General features: G+C 38.1%; 1 non-coding gene across 1 annotated transcript; it reads right to left on the reverse strand.

The window, feature by feature from the left end:
* Positions 1-1,527: 1,527 nt before the first annotated feature.
* Positions 1,528-1,635, reverse strand: LOC145110289 (small nucleolar RNA R71). Its single transcript, XR_013709673.1, has one exon. It is a non-coding gene; the product is annotated as a small nucleolar RNA R71 (small nucleolar RNA).
* Positions 1,636-25,563: the final 23,928 nt, after the last annotated feature.

Raw genomic sequence — 25,563 nt, forward strand, 5'->3', positions numbered from 1 at the left:
GTTCGAAGACCCTAAATACAAACTTCGACTATTACAACATTTCGACCCTAACATAAATTATAACCATAATTGTGTTTGCATAATCTTACATAGCATATTCATAATCATAACTGGTTCTGTGTTTGATTGTGTGTGACCATACGTAGTTTTACATGAATTAGTTGAATATTTGTAAATTTAGACTTAATTACTAATACAATAACAACCAACTTGATAATCCATAATGGTTAGCTAACTATAAAGAAGAAGTGGATTCGAACTAAACAAGAGTGTTTTTAATTATTGATTGAATTTGAGTTAAGTTAGTCTGATCTTGCAAAATCGGATAAAAACCTTTTTAATTATTGTTTGATTTTAGATTAATTTAGAGTACTTATTTTAGCTAATTAATACCGTTCCTTGTGATCGACACCCAACTTACCCTACTATTCTATAATTTTGACTAGGTACACTGCCTAGGTGCAATTTAGTTAGTTAAGGTAGTTAGGTTATAAATTTTAAAATTAGGTGTAGCTAATTGCACGCATCAAGTTTTTGGCGCCGTTGCTGGGGAACAGATTATTTGATAGTTTATTTATTTACTTTAGATTAATCGATCATTTTTGTGGGGTAAAACTTGCAAAAAGTTACTTTTATTTAGCTTATTTTTTTTCCCAGTACCTAACTCACGACGTGAGTTTAGTATTTTCTCAATTTTTTTTTGTTTTTCTTTTCTGCTTGTTTATCTACGACAACACGACGTGGTAGACTTTACCACGCCGTGGTGGCCAGTCAGTAAGCAATTTTCATTTAGTTTTTGTTCAGTTTTACTTTTTTATTTTGTTCGTTTTGTAGGAGTTCATGACCAGAGGTTCCAATACACCTTTGGTGCCACCACTTGAAGATCCAGAGTCAGCCCTTCACAAAAAGAAGGATAAGAACGTGAAAGACGATCAAACACCAAAGAAGACACCCTTACAAGAGTTCAAGTCAGTGTTCTCAAAGAGGTCGGGGAAGAAAATGGGAGAATCAAGTTCATCTTCAAAGGACAAGAGCAAGATTGAAAGCATAGACCAAATACCTATCCCAAACGAGTCTGAATACGAGTCCGAGAACGAATTTGGACTATATACGAGCGAACCCGAAGACGAGCCAAGCAACGAGATGGCGAACATTGAAGAAATGACAATGGGAGCTTACAAGAAGCGTATTCGAGATGATGTTGGTCTGGGTTTAGTACAACCCGCGATTCCTGCCACTGCCACATTTGAGCTGAAGGGACACATCCTGACTGCACTTAAGGATATCCCATTTTATGGGAAGGATCATGAGGATGCATTTAAGCACCTAGATGAGGTCAACGACATTGCTGACTACTTCAATGTCCCGAATGTCAATAGAGATACCATCTTACTAAGGATGCTACCAGTCACTTTCAAGGGAGCTGCAAAAGACTGGTTAAAAGCACTTCCTCCTGGTACAGTCACTACGTGGGCTCAAATGCGTGAGCAATTTCTAGATCAATTTTGCCCACCTTCCAAGATAGCTAAACTCAAAAAGGCAATAACCAACTTTGAGCAACAACCAGGGGAGTCACTATACGAAGCTTGGGAGCACTACAAAGGGTTGTTAAAGGAATTGTCCTCAACATGATCTAAATGTTCAACAAGAGATGTCTATTTTCTATGATGGGGTCAATGTTATGACTAGACAACTCCTTGATTCTCAAGGGCCATTGACAAAGAAAAATCCAAGGGAGGTCAAGGAGTTAGTTGAAGAATTCTCAAGACACTCTCGTGAGTACCACAACCCAAGACAAGATGGAGCAAAAGGCAGTGGGGGTACACATTCTGAAGAGATGACTGCTATGATGGCGATGCTTAATACTATGGATCGGAGATTGACCCGAATGGACCAATCAATTCATGCAATAAGAGTTGGATGTGAGAAATGCAGTGGGTCACATTTGACTAAGGATTTCCATTTGGATGATTGTGGGAAAAAGAAGGCTCAAGTTTTCTACTCAAGTGGGGATAAGTATGATGATGATTGGAGGAAGCCAAAGAAGGAGTGGTTGCCTTATGATGAGTACAAGAAACAGAAGGAGGACAAATACAGGCAGACTGGCCGGGGTTTTTACCAAAAGAGCAACCACCAGTTGAGAAGAACGCTGATTTGGAGACTATGTTGGTTCATTTCATGGAAGCTTCAGAAAAGAGACATGATGATACTGAAGCAGCATTGAAGGATCAAAGAACAATGATGAAAGAACAACAGACCTTGATGAATAATCATCAAGCCATGATGATTGACCAGCAAAACTCACTACGAAATCAGCAAGCCTCTATCAATAACCTTGAAGCTCAACTTACAACTTTGGTGAATGAGAAGCTATTTCCTCAAATTCCTGAAAAGAAGACTCAATCCCATGTTATGGCAATTGATACTGAAGAAGAGGCAATCTCTGAGTTTTTAGAAGCCCTAGAAGTAGAGCCAAATCCATCCGGACCAAAGCCAAAGAAGACGAAGCCCGAAAACAAAAATGTTGCTGAATTACCAGACTCACGTCGTGAGCCCTCCATGCTCACGACGTGGGCTCAGTCTGAACAAAAAAATTCAGATTCCGTTCCGGCTTATCGACCGCCTTTGCCGTTTCCATCTAGAGCGCATCTCAGTCCACTGGAAAGGGAACATCTGGAATTTATTCAGCAAATAAAGGGTATTCCTATTAATACTCCTTTTATCGATTCACTTTCAAAAATTCCAGAATACGCGAAGTTCCTACAAGATCTTATGGACACTCGTCAACAATTAAAGAAGAATTCTAAATTTGTTCTTAGTGACCAAAGTTCAAGGGTGGTATTGGGAGACATACCTAAGAAGATGGGAGATCTAGGACGCCTTACTCTTCCATGTGAGTTTGGAAATAACTTGAAGACTTATGTTTTAGCTGATTATGGGGCTAGCATAAATTTGATGCCATATTCGTTTTATCAAAAGCTAAATATTCAGAAATTGAAGGCTACAAAAATGACAATTCACATGGCTAACCGTTCAGTGACACATCCTAAAGGCATTGTAGAAGACATCTTGGTGAAAATTGGGAAATTCGTTTTTCCAATAGATTTTGTGGTTATAGACATGAAAGAAGATGTGAATGTCCCAATTATTCTTGGTCGCCCTTAACTCAATACTGCTCGAGCCTTGGTTGACATTCGTGAGTCCAAACTTACTTTGAGAATTGGAGATGAAGAAGCTATTTTTGGAGTAGAAGATGGTTTCCAAGGGAATGATGTTCAAGGTGAAGTGTTCAACATTGATGAAGAAGATGAATCTGAAGAGTTGGAGAAGCTAATGGAAGAAGAACTTAAGACAATTCAACAAGTCAAATACACCAAACCAAGAGCATCTGTTCCACTTGTGTTTGAAGTTATTGCTTATAAAAATCCAACTTCTTGGGTGAGTGAGGAAAGTGAAGACTTATCAAGTGACGAGGAAGAGGTTACTTCCAAGGAAAAGAGTTTACCTGTGGATGAAAATATGGTTCCTGTAGAGCTAAAGAATGAGGAAAAAGTGGAGAATAAATTTAAGGGAAATAAAGGGATTAAAAGAACGCTTGAAGTAAATGAGGTGAAGGTTAAAAAAGAAAACTCTAAAAAGGCGTATGTTAGACGTGTCCAAGCTTACAAGAGACAATGGAAAGAGAAGAAGATTCAGATGGTGGTGGACTCCTCAGACGACTCAACGTAGGAGGCACGGAGTCCAGCTCACGACTCCATGAAAAATAAGTGCTTCTCGGGAGGCAACCCGAGTTTGGTTTGCATTTTCTTTTCTTTTTAGCGTTTGCATTTTTTTAGTTTTTAGGCAGTTTTTTATGGTTTTATTTGGTTTGTTTTGTGGTTTTTGAATAATTTGGTGGTTGTTTGGTTGTTTACAATGTGTTTCCTACTTTTATTACCTTCTTCTTTGTCTTAGTTCTAGGTTATATTATCGAGTCCGAGTAAGGGTAAATTTGGAACAAGAGTGTTCGTTGTAGTGAAGGCTTAGAGTACGTCGAGAGAAGCATGATTTGAGAATGTTTTTGCGGGTGTTTAATTGCGTCATAGAGTGAAGGGTCACGTCTTATAGCTTTATGGACGAGTTGGTGTCACATTCAATTCGCGTATCAGTTTAAATCGACAACAGAATATCATTTTTTGGCACCACCACGACGTGGTAATCTCCACCACACCGTGTTGTCGCAGTATTAAATCCAAAAAAAGTGTTCTGTTACCTTTACCACAAAGTGGTGATATCCGCCGCGACATTGTGCCTTTCGAGTCAGTTTTCGAGCCCGATCTCATACTTCCAGTAATCTCCGTGTTACGAGTAGCGTTATATTCATTCTCATGGTATGGATGAGCTGTTCCCATGCCATAGAATTTTATTTTCACGTATTAATGAAGAACTATCCCGGCTGCCACGACATGGTTCACATTTTCCCTTGACGTGGGGGAGTTTTTCAAAGCATAAGGAGGCTGCCATGTTCTTTTCCACTTCCGTGTCCACACATTCGTGCAAGCTACAAGTCCTTTCCATTAGTCGAGTTTCATCTTCTATCCCAGGGGAGTTTGTTCCTTTTTCTCCCACTTTTTAATTTTATGTTTTACATACTATGCAATGAGGGCATTGCATAACATAAGTGTGGGGTAGCGGTTGATTATATTAGTGAATTTAGAATCTTAATTTTAGGCATAATATGAAAATTTTTGGATAACTTTGCTAGGATTTAACTTAGAAAATTTTGGTAAAGCAATTAGGCTTTATGCTAGTATTATGTTTGATGATTCTATGAAGACCCAAATGTTTAGTTAAGCCTATATACGTTCTAGTGCACTTGTGGCCTCCCTTATCTTGGTGAAATCATGGGACAAAAACACAACCTCGCTTAGTTTGAGGAATGCAATATGTTTAGCAGCCTGTACTTGAAATGTATCCAGGAAGACTAATATCTCTAACCAATAAGGGTTGAAGTTAAGCGCTCCTGCTTAAGCATGTAGGTTTTTGAGTGAAAAAAAAAGTGAGTACATGTAAAAAAAAGAGAGAGAGAAATTACCAAAAAGAAAAATTGAAGAATTTTTGGAGCTATAGAAGTATCAAAGTTTGAAGATCAAAGATCAAAAATTCTGAAGAAAAATCAAAAGTTGAAGATACCAAAAATCACATAAAAAGGTGATGAATTCAAAGTATAAATTGAAGATCAAATGTCAAAGAAAGGAGAATTCAAGAGCTCCATTGTGGTATCTTAAAGTTGTAATTCTCTAGATTATGTATGCTTGGGTTGCTTGACCAAAAATACCTTGAGGATAGAAGGTTTTCTGAGGATGGATTCGAAGGGTTGCATAAAATGAGCATTGTTCAAAAGAAGTGGGCGAGTGTTTATGAGGATTGTAAGTATTTAGGATAGGGGGTCTTTAGGAAAAATTTTAGACACAAATGCATGTGTTGCGATCTTGGCATAATGGCTGGGTTCAATTAGGATTGTCTTATGTGGTATTGGTATGCTAAAATTCAGTTTTGCTTGAGAGCAAGCAAAAGTCAAGTGTGGGGTATTTTGATATGTGCATATTTATACACATATTTATACAATATACATTCATATTTTTATTACTTTTATGCCCTTATATGAACAAAAGATACTTAATTTGCTATGAATTATGTTGTAGGGACTAAAAGACATGCTTGGAGCAAAAAGGAAGCTGGAAGTTGGATTAAAGAAGTTGGAAGATGGAAGTTTGAACCAAACCTATAAAATGAAGAAAAATATACCTACCACGTCGTGGTAATCCCACTACGACGTGGTGACTTGAAGAATCCCGATCAGCTTCGAAGACTTGGAGAATACGGGATAAACATGACCACCACGACGTGGTGCCCTGATTTCGGGAAAAGTATATAAACGCTTGATGATTACAACTTATGAGACTTTCGGCTGCTTTGGAGGGTTCCTGGAGACGAAATTCTGAAGGGAAGAAGTGCTGGAATATGGTTTTTACCATCAAGGAAGAGAAGAGTACATCAATAGTTTAATTGTTTGGTACACTCATTATGACTTCTATTATGATTTGTGTTTGTTTATCTGTTGCTATGAGCAGCTGAATCTAGCTACTCTTGTTTAGCTAGATGAAGCTTCTGACTTATGGTTTAGCTTATTGATAATAGATTTGCTTAGTTGGTAATTTGCTTGTGTTGATTATTATTGCCTAGCATGTTAATATTTGTTTCTTTAGTTGCTTGAATTCATGTTCTGTGTAGCTTAGTGATTATTAAATTACATGAACTTCAAACCTACTGATTTAGTGAACATTGAATTGCTAGAGCTAGGATTGACCAATCTTAGAAAATAGTTAAAGTAATTAAATTTAGCTGTGCTAGAGAACATAAATTATGACCATAATTGTGTTTGCATAATCTGACATATCATATTCATAATCATAACTGGTTCTGTGTTTGATTGTGTGTGACCATACATAGTTTTACATGAATTAGTTGAATATTAGTAAATTTAGACTTAAATTACTAATACAATAACAACCAAATTGATAATCCATAATGGTTAGCTAACTATAAAGAAGAAGTAGATTCGAACTAAACAAGAGTGTTTTTAATTATTGATTGAATTTGAGTTAAGTTAGTCTGATCTTGCAAAATCGGATAAAGACCTTTTTAATTATTGTTTGATTTTAGATTAATTTAGAGTAATTATTTTAGCTAATTAATACCGTTCCCTATGATCGACACCCGACTTACCCTACTATTCTATAATTTTTACTAGGTACACTGCCTAGGTGCAATCTAGTTAGTTAATGTAGTTAGGTTATAAATATTAAAATTAGGTGTAGCTAATTGCACGCATCAATGGTTCTCATGAAGTGGCCGAAATCGTTACTGATGAATGTGCTAATCCTAAATGCAAAAATATCAAAATTTCGGTTATTCTAAGGTATTACATATTTATTTTATATAAAAAAAATATATGATCATCATAATTGTATAATATAATATGCTTTTATACTTTATTTAGATTTAAAATCCCACTTCGGCTTCAAGACAACACAGGAACCTTGACTTTAACCCTATTTGATCAAGAAGCAAAGAAGTTGTTTAAATATACAGCTAAAGAGTTGTATGATAAAAACAAGAAGGTATTATTTTATAGTTCTAAATTACTTCTTTATGTTATACAATTATATATTTATACACAAATTTTCTAACAATATTTATTTATATTTTAGCTTGGCATCAATTTGGATTTGTATCCAATGGAGTTGAAAGTTGTGGTGGACAAAAAGTTGGCGATTAAAAGTGATATCTATAGTTACAATGTCACTAATAAAAGTAATATTTATAGGATATCAAGATTAACCGATAATGCAGACAGAATTGATCAACTGAAAAAAAAAGAATATTATTCCACAGGTTATTTTCAACAATTATATTTAGTTTTTACCACCTTCACCCAACAATATCTGACTCAATAACATTTTTTTGATCTGATGATGCAGTCTGCTAATTCGGATTCATTCATGATTGGTTGTTCAGATATTGGTTACCAAGAGACCAAAGTTGTCAAGGTTGTAGTTTTTAAATTATAATTTTGAAGTATTATGTTTTAATGTATAACAACTAACTAAAGTTTTTTTCTAGGATTCTTTAACAGATAGGTGACAATTTAACACCTTGTGCTAGGGACAACTCAACTGCAACAAGTCCTACAAAGTTCATTTCTACACCAACTGAGTTGAAAAGAAACCTTTCTACATGCATAGATCTTGATGAAATGGAGAATTTGTCAACATCTAAGTCTGCTCGATTGTCACCACCAAATGAACAACCAATGCCTCTTTTGGTCACCAAGAAAGAAAAGTAAATGTATTTTACTTTTACAAACAATCTTACTTCATGGTTAATTTTTTTTCTGCATCATAGACTCTTAAGCCGTTTACATTTTTAGGTGGATTGGTTTTGAATGGTTTTTGTTTGGGATTTGATGGTTTTTATAGTTATTTCTTGAATATACATTGTGTTATTTTTTTCATTCCTATAATGTCGTTTACTATGTTATTTTGATTTTGGTAGAACTGATTTTATACAACATTGCTTTTATCTCCCAAATGACTATTATTTATTCAATATTGGATAATATAACATCTTATTATGACTTTATTCTTCATTTGAAAGTATTCATTAAGGAGTAAACATTAATCTAGGGATTAATACAATAAATATCATAATATTAGACATCAAATATAAACATTAAGTAGTATTAGGTATTTGTGATTGAACATCACCAAAAAAATCCTTTGATTATAACATTGTATATTTCTAACTATATTTAACTAAGTTATTTACCCATAATTTAGTTTTAATGTTCTTCTACTTGATAAATTCATGTCTCTAAGTCAAAATCCTATATGTACTTTTATTAGTTGCTGATTATAGCAATGTAATTTCTGCCAAAAGAACTTTATTTTTACACTTATATCATGGATTGTTCAATGCTCAATTTGAAACGTAATTATTATACAATGCCTAAATTGCCCCTCCACTATGAAGATAGTCTTTAATCAATCAATTGTAGAATTTACATTATCTCTGTATTTAACAAACTTATTTACTAATAACTCACTTAAACAAATGTTAAAATTGTCTATTCTATCAATCAAAATCAATTAAATATCAAATTACCTGTATCAAGATTTGTGTAATTAAAATAACTATATGTTTTGTTTTTAAATCTTCTAAAATGCCTAAAATGCCCCTCTCACTATTAAGGTAGTCTTATTTACTAATAACTCACCCAAATTCCCCTTAAAGTTTGATTCTGAATTTGTACATAACGTTTCTAAAAATGTTCTTCAAGTTCCTAATTTAGTTTTAAGGTTATTATACTTGATAAATTCATGTCTCCAATTCAAGATCCTATATGTACTTTTATTCATTGCTGATTATAGCAATGTAATTTCTGCCAAAAGAACTTTATTTTTAATTTTGTAAAATGCATAAAATGCCCCTACCATTATTAAGATAGTCTTTAATCAATTAAGTCGGATATTGGCTATGGATGCACTCTATGTTGTTCTTGATTTTTTGTAATTTCATACACTTAAACAAATGTTAACATTGTCTATTCTATCAATCAAAATCAGTTAAATAGCAAATTACCTGTATCAAGATTTGTGTAATTAAAATAACTATATGTTTTGTTTTTAAATCTTTTAGAATGCCTAAAATTCCCCTCCCACTATTAAGATAGTCTTATTTACTAATAACTCACTCAAACTGCCCTTAATGTTTGATTCTGAATTTGTACATAACGTTTCTAAAAATGTTCTTCAAGTTCCTAATTTAGTTTATACTTGATAAATTCATGTCTCCAATTCAAGATCCTATATGTACTTTTATTCGTTGCTGATTATAGCAATGTAATTTCTGCCAAAAGAACTTTATTTTTAATATTATAAAATGCCTAAAATGCCCCTCCCACTATTAAGATAGTCTTTAATCAATTAAGTCAGATATTGGTTGTGGATGCACTCTATGTTGTTCTTGATTTTTTGTAATTTCATATTATTTACAATTAATGGCGTTTTGCAATATTTTAATTTACGACTTTTATATTTAATATAAATAGTATTTGTTTGTATTTTAATTTATAAATGTTATATAACTATACAATAAATATACTTTTTATATTAGGCTACATAAAAAATATTTTAATGAAATAATTTTTTAAAATTTAATAGAATTACACAATATGATAAAACTAAATATAATAATAATTAATCATTATACCTGCCGTCGTTCAACTTGAACCACCCCTGTACCCTGGACGTAATCGCGACTGATGTGTTTACGGCGTGCATCAATGTCTCTTCATCTCCAATTGATCATCCATTTAAACCCTCCCCATATATGTAAATTCTCATTCTTGCATTTTCATCACCATGAAAAGATAACTTCGAATTTCTCATCCTCTGTGAAAAAAAATCCGACGAACAATGGCAACAAACATGAATGTCGATCCATGGGCAAAGCCTAGGTATCAACTATGGACTGTAAGCAGTGAGCAACCAACAAACACACCGATTGTAGAGTATGGCAAAGGAAACGACAAGAGGTTCACCATTAGAGTTGTCCATCGTGGATATTTAACTGATTATCCAGGTAAAGCATATGAAAAAACAAAAGTTCACTTTATTAATTTTGTCAACATCGATTTGCTTGACATGAATTTTGTCACACCCCAAAACCGGAACGTCGGAAACGTTCGGGGGTGGAGGACGTCATGTACAGTATCACAACAATGCATAGTAGGAAACAAGCAACAACATCATCCATTGCATTAATAATATAATTTTAATACAAGTGTGTTCTGTCAAGTTTATAGACACCAAAAATATGAATCAAAATAAAAGATGAGTCTTGAACGAGCTCCATCTTCTCAAAACCTGGCACCGGTACCTGTCTATTGGCGACCTGAGAATACAAGTTATTTTGAAAGAGTTTATCAGCTTTAAAGCTGGTGAGATCATAAGTATATTAGTGTCTGTGTTTGTATGAAAGTGTTTGTAAGTATGAAATGTATAAGTTTGTAATTGTTTGTAATTGTTTGAACTCTCCTAGAAAACCCTATGTTTTCTACTACAAGTAGCCTTCTACCAAGACATCTAGTGTTTGTATGTGTGTCTCTTGTAAGAGTATGTATTTTCCCAAATCTCACTATCGTTTACCAAAAATATAGTTTGTACATTACTATTCATTGTGTGAAGGTCACAAAGTGAATGTAATGGGGAAAATAAAATAGTACTGTAGTGTTGTATTAAGTAACTACTGCTGTACCAACTACCTTAAACCAATTGTTATTTAAAGTACCATGTGATTGGCCTGTACCATACTACCGACTATAAACACGACGATGTAAGACGTCGGAAGAAATGACGTTTGGCACCCGTAGACTTGCAAGTCCCACTTTAGCTAGCAGCACGGTGTAGGATAGTCAATCCAGTATAGATCTATACACAAACTCAACGCTCTCCATTTAAGGAGATTTTGGATACAAAACGAGCCATGACAGGTGATGCCATGCCCCGTTACGTGGCTCACATAACTGTAGTAATGTTCTTGTATATGTATTTTATGTACTAGCTGTATTGTATGTTCTCTCTCTGTCTAGTATGTATGTATGTTCTCTCTGTATGGTATTGTTTGTTTATCATCATAGTGTGTATTGACTCATGTATGAACTGAATCATTGTATGTTTCACTGTTCTAGTAATAGTATTGAACTTCCTAAACTATACCTATTATAGTTTACTAGTAATGTTGTTTGTATGTAAGAATACGTTTGTATACCTTTGCTACCCAAAGGAATTGAACTGAATGAAGGAATCTTTATATCTATATACATATACATAATATATAACTAAGATTCAAACGACCTTCAGACAAATAACCGATACCCTAAGTCCACAACCAAACAAGGAACATGAAGCAAGGCGAGTTATCAGTCCTAAGTCCTTTCAATCTCACTTATATAACTATATCCATAGAGATAAACATTTGACAAAGTATAAGTTTAAAAGAGTTTGAATAAAAAGTATTTGATATGTAAAAGAGTTTGTAAAACAGTTTGAAGTAGTTTGTTTGAAAACACAGTTTGAAAAGTAAGAAATTCACTTGTTTGGTAGTTATTAATCACATGTGATTGATATAATAACTATAATAGACCAACTTGTATTCCCCCCATAAAAGCATTTAAAATCATTTAAAAGGTTGATTAAGGGGTATGAACTCACCTGTAGTGAGTGGTTTGGATGAACGAATGGTATAGGATGCTAAGTGTCAAGTGAAGACTTGAACACACACAAGGATCCTAGTTAACATATAATAACACATATATGTATCCAATTAGTCATTTAACAACTAATTAATCAAGTTAAGACACCCTAGGACATGAAAACACCTTTATTCAAGTGTTATAAGTATTAAGGATTGCATCTAAGGGTTGTAGGGCCTTGCATTTGAGTTTAAGGTCCAAGGGTAAACTCTTTTGGAGTTTACGGTTTTGGGACCAACTCTCATGGAGCTTACGGTCGTAAACCCTTGAGTTTACGGCCGTAAACCCATGGTACTTCTACCATTTTGTGTTTTGAAGTCCTAAAAGTCAAAATGAAGCACCCTTACTTCAAGTCTAAGCCTTAGGAGGTGATTGTGGCAACATTTCACCCCTTTGTAGAGTTTACGACCCATGGACCATTTCTCCATGAGTTTACGGCCATAAACTCTAATGGTCCTTGATGTTTTCGATGTTTAAGGTCCTATACACTTCAAGGATGTGATCTAGACTAGTATCCAAGGCTTGGTAAGGGACTAGGGCACACAATGGCCCTTTCATTAGGGTTTACGGTCCAAGAACATGTTTGGACCGTAAACACCTTTGATCTTCTGTTTCTTTGTGTTTACTAGTTGATTAAGAAGTGTATCAAGCCTTATAACACACTAGGGTAAGAATACTTACAATAAAGGAGCTTGAAAGGGTGTTAAAAGTCCAGGAACACTAGTGTGTGTTCTTGGTGTTCTTGGTGAAACTAAGAACACTTGAAGATCTACACAAATGGAATGATTTCACGGATGAAATCATGTAAGATCACTAGATCAAGTAAGATATCAATTAATTAGGGCAAGAAACACTTACAAATTTGAAGATTAAGAAGGAAAATCGGATGATACTTGAGAGGATCTTCAGTTCTAGTTCTTGAAAGTGTGAAAAAGTGATAAATATGACTAAGTGTCATATTTATACCCCTTGGGGTTTACGGCCGTAAACACCATGTTTGGGCCGTAAACTCCAAACTATTGGAGTTTTGAGACGTTATTGTTGTACAATAAACCCTAGGGTATCCTCTCTCCTGTTATCTCTTGAAGTACTAAGCTTTAAAACACTCAAACTGACTCCAAAAAGTTTAACAGTTAGCAGAAACAGTTCTGACTTCTATTGAAGTGAATGGTTGTACATAATAGAAATTTCGGGTTGTCACATCATCCCCCCGTTAGAAGGAATTTCGTCCAGAAATTAGAGTTTAAGAAAATAAGTAGTTACAAATAACTAAGTAAAAAGACGAGGATATTTTAGTTTCATCTGATCCTCTCACTCCCAAGTGAATTCAGGTCCTCGCTTGGCGTTCCAACGAACCTTCACTATCAGGATACGGCTTTGTTTCGTTTGCTTGACCTCCCGGTCCATGATCTCTACAGGTTCTTCCACGAAGTTGAGGCTCTCGTTGATCTCGATCTCGTCGAGTGGGATTACAAGAGTCTCGTCGGACAGACACTTTTTCAAGTTCGAGACGTGGAAAGTAGAATGTACGTTACTGAGTTCATGAGGTAAGTTAAGTTTGTAAGCTACAGGGCCGATTCTTGCGAGAATCTTGAAAGGCCCTATGTATTTTGGATTTAGGTTTCCACGCTTTCCAAAGCGTATCAAGCCTTTCCAGGGTGAGACCTTCAATAGAACACGGTCGCCCACCTGGAATTCCAACGGTTTCCTTCGTTTATCCGCGTAGCTTTTCTGTCGGTCTCTAGAGGCTTTCAATCGTTCACGAATCTGAACGATCTTCTCTGTCGTTTCCCGAATGATCTCCGGACCCGTGAGAGTGCTGTCAGGAACTCGTCCTTTAGCTAACTGGGTATCACCCACCTCAGCCCAGCAGATAGGGGATCTGCACTTTCGGCCATAGAGGGCCTCGAATGGAGCAGCCTTTATGCTCGTGTGATAACTGTTGTTGTAGGAAAATTCGACAAGGAGTAAATGAGTATCCCATGCTTTCCCAAAGTCGATCACACAGGCTCGCAACATTGTTGGATAAGGTGTCTAAGTCCATAACTATTTCTGGTATGTACTTGACCCGACCCGACATGGTCCATTTGGGTTGCATGGCACCATGCAATTGGATAAACTAAAATGAGAGAAATAACACTTATGGTTTATTAATATATTATAAGTTCTAATATATTAATAATATTATTTAATTAGTTTGATCAAGAATTAATTTAGAATTAATTAAGTGATCAAAAGATAACTAATTAAATATATGGGTAGATTATGTAAATCTTCCATATCTTATATAGTGGGCTAAGAGGCTCCATGGATTATCAAGTTGGGTTCCACCCATAGGATGCTCCATGGATGCTCCATGGGAGTTTCAAACCCATGGGTCATGGAAATGAAGAGTCATGACACATTAGGGTTTACATGGTGTAACCCTAGATGTGTCAACACTATATAATAAACCCATTCTCCACCAAAATAGGCTACACTAAGAAACAAGAGGGCTAGAGCCGATTTTGCAAGTGTAAGATTCTCTCAAAGTTTACTCCTTTGCATTTGGTGTTGTGTGAAGCATTTGAGGCATCACACTTGGGGTGCTAGGCTCACAAGGTTTCAAGGATCATAATCAACAACAAGGTAAGTTATTCTATCTTTCATTCAAGTTAAAAATGTTCCCCATGTATGCTAGATAGGAATATAACCTTGGAATTCAACTTTGCATGATTATTAGACAAACATAGATCCAAGGTTATTAGGGTTGCATGTACACTTAGGAAGTGTTAGAATGCTCAAAACCCATCAGTGGTATCAGAGCCTAGGTTTGTTTGTTGTTTTTTTTTTGTGTGCAAACAGCTTGAAAAAAAAGATCGTTTTTCTGTTTTCTGCTCGTATGAAAGTTTGCACATTTGTTGCTGGAAATGGACTAGAAACATTACCCTAAACTGTTTTGATGTTTTAAAGCTTGTTTTAGATGGTGTAATGTTTATGCTAATCCATTTACATTGGCAATTATTAAAATTACAAGTTTTTTTTTAAGTGTAATTTTTGATTCTTGAAAGTGTTCATATTCATGTTCTTGAACTTATGAAGATTAGATAATCATAGGAATTGTTTGTAACCTTCATGGTAGTTTAATTCATGATCATAATGTGTTTTAATGGAGTCCATAACTTGTCCTCAAGTTATGGAAAACCAAAAGTCTCACTTTTATTAAAGCCATTAAAAGAACACAAGAGTTATAAAAATGAAGAGTCTTCATTTTTATTACTCAATTAATTCATAAGTTATAAGAAATGAAAAGTTTTGGAAGTTTACAAAACTTGCCCTCAAGTTTTGGAACATGTAAAGTCTTGATTAAAACTTTAGTTCCAACCCTTAGAATTTTAAAAGTTAAAATTCAACCCTTATACTTTATAATATTATAAGTTACTAATATATATATATATATATATATATATATATATATATATATATATATATATATATATATATATATATATATATATATATATATATATATATATATATATATATATATATGTATAACAACAAGTCGTCTTACCGCTAGTACGCCTCATTCACGAAGCCGGTCTATAAGGAGGGTATAAGGTTGTTTCCTATAAAATGGCAACTTAATGGGTGTCCACTCTCACCCACCGCTTCCTTGATCGGTGGAGGGTCGTTAGCCGAACGGGTAAGACAAGGACTTATAAATTCTCATTAAAAGTATGATGAATATTATAAAGTAACTAAATGCTTTTATTAAATTCCCAATCTTAGTTACTTTAGGAAAATGTGAATAAGGTGCTAATCCATGAAATTACACTTTACACTTTGTTTAAGTCGTTGGTGGAGCGTGTGTGGTTAACCGGCACACTAACTTGGACTTAACAAGGTAGGTAAAGGGTGACTTAAGGTTTACCATAGCATCGGTGGAGCGTGTGTGGTTTACCGGCACATCGATTGAGTGATAAACCTTGAGGGTACCAAGTGATTTGCATGGTTACTTCACACCTCGTTTTGTGATCCTCGGTATCCCAGTCACAAAACTTGGAGGGCACACTCGTTGAAACATGCCTTTGAAAAGTTCATTGAATCTCAAAAGAATCTAGGAATTTCTAAGAACCAATTAAAAACCTAATATTTATATTTCGTTTTTCATGGTGGAAATTGGTGAATCGTCATTCACCTACCTTTCAAATATGTTATAGCTTGGATTACGGCATACCTCTTCTAAGTTATAATATATTGTGATTGGATCCTAGCCTTAATATTACATTTGGGTGTTTTATTAAGGACTCTCTTAATATCTAAACTAATCTTGTTCTCTTCTTTCAGACGTCTTCAAACAATGCTGCTTCTGGCTCTAATCCTAATGGCTCCTTTACCCTTATGAACTTGTGTGGGAAAGTCACTTTTGATGGATCCAACTTCAATGAATGGGTCAGAAACATCAGGATGATTACCCGCTACGAGGACAAAGAATATGTCCTTGACAAGGAGCTTAAGGAGATTGATGAGACCACTGCAACTCCCCAGGAGATCGCTGACTTCCGGGCACATGAAAGGGATGCTACAAAAGTGGCATGCATCATGTTGGCCACCATGACAACGGAACTCCAAAAGTCCTATGAGGACTTCTACCCTTTTGAAATGCACCAAGATCTGATGGAAAGATACCATCAAAGTGCACGACAAGATAGGTATGAAATCATATGCTCTATCATAACAACCATGATGAAGGACGGGGAATCCGTCACGAGCCACATGCAGAAAATGCAAAGGTATGTGGATCGGTTGCTGAAGCTTAATGTGAACTTCCCAGAGGAGCTTGCAATAGATATCATTTTGCACTCCTTACCATCGTGCTATGATCAATTCCGCATGACATATCACATGAATAAGGAAGAGGTCACACTCAGCAAACTTCAGGGACTCCTCAAGACCGCAGAAACAGGTCTTAAGGGTAAGTCGGTTGTTAACACTCCTACTCCAAACTCCGCCCCGGTTTTGGCAATCGGGAAAGGTAGAGGGAAGAAGAGGAAGAGCTCTTCGAAGGGTACCAAGGCTAGGACCCTTGATGGCTCTTCTTCAAGTGGAACCAAGAAAGGTTTCGTCACTCCTTCTTCTGACACAAAAGAGGCTGAATGCTTCTATTGCCATGAAAAGTCACATTGGAAGCGGAATTGCCCAAAATACCAGCAAGATGTGAAGGATGGGAAAGTTAAACCCAACCATGCAGGTATTTACAGTATCTTATCTAATAACTCACCCCATTCTAACTCTTGGGTCCTTGATACCGGTTGTGGTATTCATATATGTTCTGATTTGCAGGGACTAAGAAGAAGTGAGAATGTGGAGCATGGAAGAATAAACTTAATCATGGGGAATAGGAAAGCTTTACCTGTCACCAAGATTGGAGTTTATACTTTATTGCTAAGTAGTGGGTTTAGTTTAGATTTGAATAAGTGTTGTTATTCGCCAGAAATGGCAAGAAACATTATTTCCTTTCATGCATTGTATAAACAAGGTTTCACCTTTTCATTTGATAATGAAGTTGGTTCGATTAATGCTTTCTTTAATAATGTTCTTTATTTTAAAGCATTACCTTGTGGTGGCGTGTATAAAACTGTATCTGTGGTTGATAACTTAGGAAATAATGTATTGTGTATTGATTCTGTTAATAATAATAACTTGGATAAAGCATCATTATGGCATTGTCGTCTTGGACATATAAGCAAGAAACGCATAGGCCAACTCCAAAAGGATGGAGTATTGGAGTCATTTGACCTAAAGTCGGATGATAGTTGCGAATCATGCTTACTTGGAAAAATGACAAAGTCACCCTTCACTGGTTCTTGTGAGAGGGGTGAAGGTTTGTTGGATCTTATACACACAGATGTGTGTGGGCCCTTCAAACATGCCACAAGGGATGCTAATCCTTATTATTTGACTTTTACTGATGATTACAGTAGATATGGATATGTCTACTTAATCAAGCATAAGTCAGAGACTTTTGAGAGGTTTAAAGAGTTTAAACAGGAAGTCGAGAATCAATTGGGCAGGAACATTAAGATGCTTCGATCCGATCGAGGTGGTGAGTATCTTAGTTCAGATTTCCTCGACTATCTTAGGGAATGTGGGATTGTCTCACAATTGACACCTCCCAGGACACCGCAGTTGAATGGTGTAGCTGAGAGGCGTAATCGAACCTTGTTGGATATGATTCGTTCCACGATGAGTCGAGCTTCGCTACCAATCTCATTTTGGGGGTATGCCTTAGAGACTGCCGCCCATATCCTTAATCTAGTTCCCACAAAGAAAGTTGCCAAAACTCCTCATGAGATGTGGACTGGTAAAGTACCCAAACTAGACCACATTAAGATTTGGGGTTGCGAGGCTTTCGTAAGACGCGAGACTCATGATAAGCTCGAACCTCGAAGTGAGAGGTGTATTTTCATCGGCTACCCACAAAAATCCTTTGGTTACCTCTTCTACAGACCTAGTGAGAATGTGGTCTTTGTAGCTAGGAGGGCTTTCTTTCGAGAGAGAGAGTTCATAAGCCAAGGAGACAGTGGGAGGCAAGTTGACCTTGAAGAAATTCAAGAGTCAAGTGGTGAAGGAACTTCAAACCCTAGCACTGAACTTGAGGAGGAAACTTCTGTTGAGCCAATTGACAAGTCTGTACCTCTGAGGCGTTCCACAAGGGTTAGGAATGCACATGAGCATTACTATGGATTCCATATTATTGCGGAAGGTGATACACTTATCAGTGATGAGATACTGATAGGTCTGGATGAACCTAACAGTTACGCGGAAGCCATGGCAGGCCCTGAGTCAGCCAAGTGGAAAGAGGCAATGGACAGCGAGATACAGTCCATGTACGAACTTGGTTGAGAATGTACCAGGTCGTAAGACTGTAGGGTGCAAATGGATCTTCAAGAAGAAGACCGACATGGATGGTAATGTACACACTTATAAGGCACGACTGGTTGCAAAGGGTTTCTCACAAACTTCGGGAGTTGATTATGATGATACCTTTTCTCCAGTGGCCAAGATTAAGTCTATTAGGGTTCTGTTAGCCATAGCCGCATTTCATGACTATGAAATATGGCAAATGGATGTCAAAACCGCTTTCCTTAATGGAAAGTTGGCTGAGGATGTTTACATGAGTCAGCCAGAGGGTTTTGTCAACACAGAGTACCATAATAGAGTGTGTAAGCTTGAGAAATCCATTTATGGGTTAAAGCAAGCACCTCGCAGATGGAATCTTTGCTTTGATGAGAAAGTCAAGGAATTTGGCTTTTCTAGGAGTGAAGATGAATCTTGTGTATATGTCAAGGCTAGTGGGAGTATAGTTATCTTTTTGGTATTGTATGTGGATGACATACTACTCATAGGAAATGACATCCCAACTCTGCAGGAAGTTAAGTCCTGGCTTGGGAAGTGTTTCTCTATGAAGGACCTAGGAGAAGCTGCCTATATTCTATGGATAAGGATCTTGATAGACCGGAAAAAAAGACTAATTGGACTTAGTCATAGTACTTACTTGGATAAGGTGTTGAAAATATTCGGCATGCAGGACTCCAAGAAAGGAGAGTTACCCATCCAGAGTAACGCCAGATTGAGTAAGACACAAAGCCCTAGTGCTGAGGCTGAGATAGCAGAAATGAGTCGAATACCTTATGCTTCGGCTGTAGGATTGATCATGTATGCTATGACATGTACTCGACCTGATGTAGCCTTTTCTTTGAGCATGGTTAGCAGGTATCAGGGGAACCCTGGCAAGGCACACTGGACTGCGGTAAAGAATATCCTCAAGTACCTACGGAGGACTAAGGACTGGGTCCTTACCCTCGGTGGGAGTGAAGACTTGAGAGTTGTAGGGTATAGTGATGCTAGCTTTCAGACTGATAGGGATAATTTCCGCTCTCAGTCAGGCTGGGTCTTTACCTTAAACGGAGGAGCAATTTCTTGGAAGAGTTCCAAGCACGAGACAGTGGCTGATTCAACTTGCGAATCAGAGTATATAGCAGCTAGCGAGGCAGCAAAGGAGGCGATATGGCTGAAGAACTTCCTTGGAGTTGTACCAGCTATTAAAGAGCCAATGGAAATTTTATGTGATAGTGAAAGTGCAGTTGCCTTAGCAAAGGAACCAAGGGATCACGGGAGATCCAGACACATCGACAGAAAATACCATTTCATCAGACATCGAATAGAAGAAGGACTCCTCGTGACAAAGAGGGTATCATCGGATGAGAATCCAGCAGATCCCCTCACGAAGGGACTGACTCGGGTTAAGCATCTCCAGCATGCTCGGAGCATAGGGCTGAAGGATGATATTAGATTTAGTAGTTAGATAACCTTGAAATTTGTAAAGTGTAATTGACATTAGATGATGAATAAAAGGTGTTTTATTTATGAGTAAAGTGTTGCTATCTCTTGTCGTTCGTTTACTATATTTCTTTTGCATGTTTTGACTTCCAGAATAATTATGTTTGGTATATCATATTATTCAAACCTCCACAGTCGGTCATATGTTGGAAGTAGGTATGAATCAAGACTGTCATGATTGGTTGCAGAGGTCTAAGTTGTTGGACATGGCTACAACACTCATGAGTGCTCATAAGTTCTGAGCATTGGACTCAACCCACGCTCACTGGAATCACTTCATGGAATTTATCTCAAGTGATCGTGAGACGGTAATATCATATAAGTCTTCAAACCTAGATATATGATTTGTTACTTATGAGTTGGTTATGCATTGATTGTACGAAAACGCATTGGTAACTCGATGTTATAAAACGTGCTCTTGTGTATAATTCAATGAGTAGTAGAACAAACATATGAGTCGAAGTTTATCTGTTCCTTTTTGGATTAGAAGCTGATATCTGGGCCCCTCGATGATTTTGTTTTGACCTATGTACCGGGCCCGGTCAGAACTAAGTTGATGTGTTCAATTAAGTTCTTTGTCAAACAAATCGGAAATCGGGAAACAAACTGCTGGACACAAAGTAAGACACTATTCCATGTATTTGTCCGGCTGATATCTAGAACAGAGGATTATATGATCACTTATCTTAAATGGCATATCATCATCTTCTCAGTTCTGAGAGACCTTGAAAGAGCTACGATTGCCGATCGGTTCCTGAAGTATTGCAGTTATAGTTATTAGACTTATCCAAGTGGGAGACTGTTGGATAAGGTGTCTAAGTCCATAACTATTTCTGGTATGTACTTGACCCGACCCGGCATGGTCCATTTGGGTTGCATGGCACCATGCAATTGGATAAACTAAAATGAGAGAAATAACACTTATGGTTTATTAATATATTATAAGTTCTAATATATTAATAATATTATTTAATTAGTTTGATCAAGAATTAATTTAGAATTAATTAAGTGATCAAAAGATAACTAATTAAATATATGGGTAGATTATGTAAATCTTCCATATCTTATATAGTGGGCTAAGAGGCTCCATGGATTATCAAGTTGGGTTCCACCCATAGGATGCTCCATGGGAGTTACAAACCCATGGGTCATGGAAATGAAGAGTCATGACACATTAGGGTTTACATGGTGTAACCCTAGATGTGTCAACACTATATAAGAAACCCATTCTCCACCAAAATAGGCTACACTAAGAAACAAGAGGGCTAGAGCCGATTTTGCAAGTGTAAGATTCTCTCAAAGTTTACTCCTTTGCATTTGGTGTTGTGTGAAGCATTTGAGGCATCACACTTGGGGTGCTAGGCTCACAAGGTTTCAAGGATCATAATCAACAACAAGGTAAGTTATTCTATCTTTCATTCAAGTTAAAAATGTTCCCTATGTATGCTAGATAGGAATATAACCTTGGAATTCAACTTTTCATGATTATTAGACAAACATAGATCCAAGGTTATTAGGGTTGCATGTACACTTAGGAAGTGTTAGAATGCTCAAAACCCATCAACCATATCTTCCAAGGTTTGGATAGTCCTCTCACTTTGACCGTCTGTCTGTGGATGGTAGGCTGTACTCATGTCCAACCTAGTTCCTAGGGAACCTTGTAGCGACTGCCAGAACCTCGAAGTGAATCTACTATCTCTGTCCGAGATAATAGATATGGGAACACCGTGCAGTCGTACAATCTCCCGTATGTAGGTTCTTGTAAGCTTCTCCATCTTGTTTGTTTATTTGATAGGCAGGAAATGTGCGGATTTGGTCAATCTGTCGACGATGACCCATATGGTATCAAGTCCACCCATTGTCTTGGGCAACTTGGTTATGAAATCCATAGTGATCTGCTCCCACTTCCATTCCGGTATCTCCGGCTGTTGTAGTAGACCTGAGGGTTTCTGGTATTCGACCTTGACCTTGGCGCAAGTAAGGCATTTCCTCACGAAGGTAGCAATCTCTGCTTTCATGTTAGGCCACCAGTATAGCTTTTTAAGATCCAGATACATCTTATCTGAACCTGGGTGGACGGAATAACGAGTGTTGTGCGCCTCGTTCATGACCAAGTCTCTGAAACCACCGTGTTTCGGTGTCTAGATCCGATCCATGAGATAATAAGCTCCGCCACCCTTGACTTCCAAGTTCTTATCCATCCCTCGCAGGGATTCACCCGCCACATTTTCAGGTTTCAAAGCGTCGAGCTGAGCCTCCTTAATTTGCATGGACAAGTGTGAATGGATAGTCATAGTCAATGATTTGACTCTACGACCAGAGTATTCTTTCCGACTTAGGGCGTCAGCTAATACATTGGCTTTACCCGGACGATAACGAATTTCGCATTCATAGTTACTGAGTAGCTCGACCCATCGTCGTTGTCTCATGTTGAGCTCATTCTGTTCGAATATATGTTGTAGGCTTTTGTGGTCTGTAAAGATAGTGCTTTTTGTACCATACAGGTAGTGTCTCCAGATCTTCAGAGCAAACACAACTGCTCCTAGCTCAAGATCGTGAGTGGTGTAGTTTACCTCGTGTGTCTTCAGCTGTCTCGAGGCGTAGGCGATGACCTTACCTCGCTGCATCAAAACACGTCCGAGCCCTTTATTTGACGCATCGCAATAGACGACGAAGTCTTCTATCCCTTCGGGGAGGGATAGTATTGGTGCGGTGCACAAGGCTTGCTTGAGCGTTTGGAACGCTCTCTCCTGCTTCTCTTCCCAGTCAAAGGCCACGCCCTTTTGGGTCAAAGTCGTGAGGGGTTTTGCAATTCGTGAGAAGTTCTGAATGAACCTGTGATAATAGCCAGCGAGGCCTAGAAATTGACGAATTTCGGTAGGCGTCTTCGGTGCTGACCAGCTCTCAATGGCTTTGATTTTGGAAGGGTCCACGTGTATTCCCTCTTCGCTAACCACGTGCCCTAAGAATTCGACTCTTCGGATCCAAAATTCGCATTTTGAGAACTTCGCATAGAGCTTCTCCGAACGCAGTGTTTCCAAGACCTGTCGCAAATGTTGACTATGCTCCTCCTTACTACGAGAGTATATAAGTATGTCATCGATGAGGACGATGACGAACTGATCCAAGTAAGGACGACACACCCTATTCATTAAATCCATGAATATTGCAGGTGCGTTTGTTAATCCGAACGGCATCACTACGAATTCGTAGTGCCCATAACAAGTTCGGAAGGCTGTCTTCGGAACATCCTCCCCTAGCACTCGTAGTTGGTGATATCCGGATCTTAAGTCAATTTTTGAAAAGATGTTCGCCCCTTGAAGTTGGTCAAATAAATCGTCAATACGAGGCAGAGGGTAACGATTTTTGACGGTCAGTTTGTTGAGCTCCCTGTAGTCGATGCATATACGAAACGATCCGTCTTTCTTCTTGACGAACAAGACTGGAGCTCCCTAGGGTGAGAAGCTTGGTCTTATAAAGCCCTTGCTGAGCAGTTCGTTAAGTTGACAGGACAGTTCTTGCATCTCTGCAGGTGCTAGACGATAGGGCGATTTGGCTACGGGGGTAGCCCCTGGAACTAAGTCAATTCTGAACTCGACTTGACGTTGCGGAGGTAATCCTGGGAGTTCTTCCGGAAAGATGTCGGGAAAGTCGCGTACTACTGGAATGTTCTTAATGTCTTTCGTTTCTTGGCTCACATCGACCACACGAGCAAGGAATGCGCGACATTCCTTTCGCAACAATTTCTGGGCTTGAATGCTCGAGATGATATGAAGGTTCATGTCGGGTTTGTCGCCATAAAGGACCAGAGTTTCGCCAGATGGCAGATTAAGGCGAACCGCCTTTTCATAACACATGATGTCGGCACGATGTAGACTCAACCAGTCCATGCCGATAATGACGTCGAAACTTTTAATTGAGACCGGCATGAGGTCGATTGAAAATGAATGGCTATCTAGTGTTAGGGTACACCCTATGTATATACTGCTAGTGCTCTCCGTCTTTCCATTAGCCATTTCTATAGTGAACGGTTCTTTAAGTGCTCGTGATTTTTGCTTAAGTAAATGAGCAAATTTTTGGTTCACGAAACTCCTCTCCACTCCACTATCAAACAGTATGCATGCATAACAGCTATCGAGGAGAAACGTACCCGTGACCACTGTGGGGTCGGCAACCGCTTCCTAGTGGCCTATGGCCAAAACCCTTCCCACTCCATCGGCATTCCCTGCCTTAGGGCAGTCCCTCTTGTAGCGGCCCACCTCGCCACAACCGTAGCAAGCTTGGCCCACTCCTGCGTCGGGGACTTGGTTGAGTGGTCTCGCCGGTGCCTTGGAGAAACGGGTAGTATGCCCCTTCCTGTTTTAGTTTGAAGACTGCATTTCCCGGCAGGCTCTGATGTGGTGGAAGTTGCATTTGTTGCACTTAGGCAAACTTCCAGCGTACTGCCTTACCGGAGCAGCAGCGGCACGTGCTATCGCAGCATGAACTGGCACGACCTGCTGCTTTTTGGAAACCTTCTTCTTCTTTTTGTCATCCCAGAACTTCCGCTTGGAATCAATGGTTTTGGAAGGTTCTGAGATGGCCAGGGTTGTTGTTGCGGCCAGGGTACGAACCCCATGGTTAATAATCTGCTGTGCCAATCGCTTGGCACTATCGAATGTAGTGGGGTTTGAAGCCAAAACATTTCCCTGGAATGGAGGCACCAGCCCCCATATGTATCTCTCTATCTTCTTTCCCTATGTATGAACCATGTTGGGACAGAGGGCCACCAGCTCACAGAACCTGGCGGTGTAGGAGACTATGTCGGAGCCCTTCATGGTTAGGCTCCACAGTTCCTCCTCCAGTTTTTGGATTTCTCCCCTCGGGCAGTAATCCTCAATCATTAGCTCTCTTAGAGCTTCCTAGCCCATAGCATTAGCCACCACTAGAGATAGTGACTTGACATGGCTATTCCACCATGTCAGGGCTTTTTCCTCAAAGGTGCAAGCAGCGAACTTGACCTTGCTCCCCTCTGGACAGGAGCAGATTTCGAAAACCGATTCGGTCTTCTCGAACCATTGCGAAAGGGTAATGACTCCGCCAGTCCCTCTAAAGGACTTAGGCTTGCAGTTGGTGAAGTCCTTGTAGGAGCACTCTCTCAAGTGCACAGGGATTTCACCATGAGTAGAATGAACAGGGGATCCTCCTCCAGTGGAACCAGAAGAGTGATATTATGCCATGGCTGTAGCCACAGCCGCAGCTACAGCAGCATTTAGTGTTGCCGTATCGATTTGAGGCGCAGGTGGTGTTGCAGTGATTGGAGGATCGCGTCTCGTTGATCG

The sequence above is a fragment of the Lactuca virosa genome, chromosome 4 (assembly GCF_052849685.1).
Source record: "Lactuca virosa cultivar CGN04683 chromosome 4, Lactuca_virosa_CGN04683_v6, whole genome shotgun sequence".
Taxonomy (NCBI): Eukaryota; Viridiplantae; Streptophyta; class Magnoliopsida; order Asterales; family Asteraceae; genus Lactuca; species Lactuca virosa.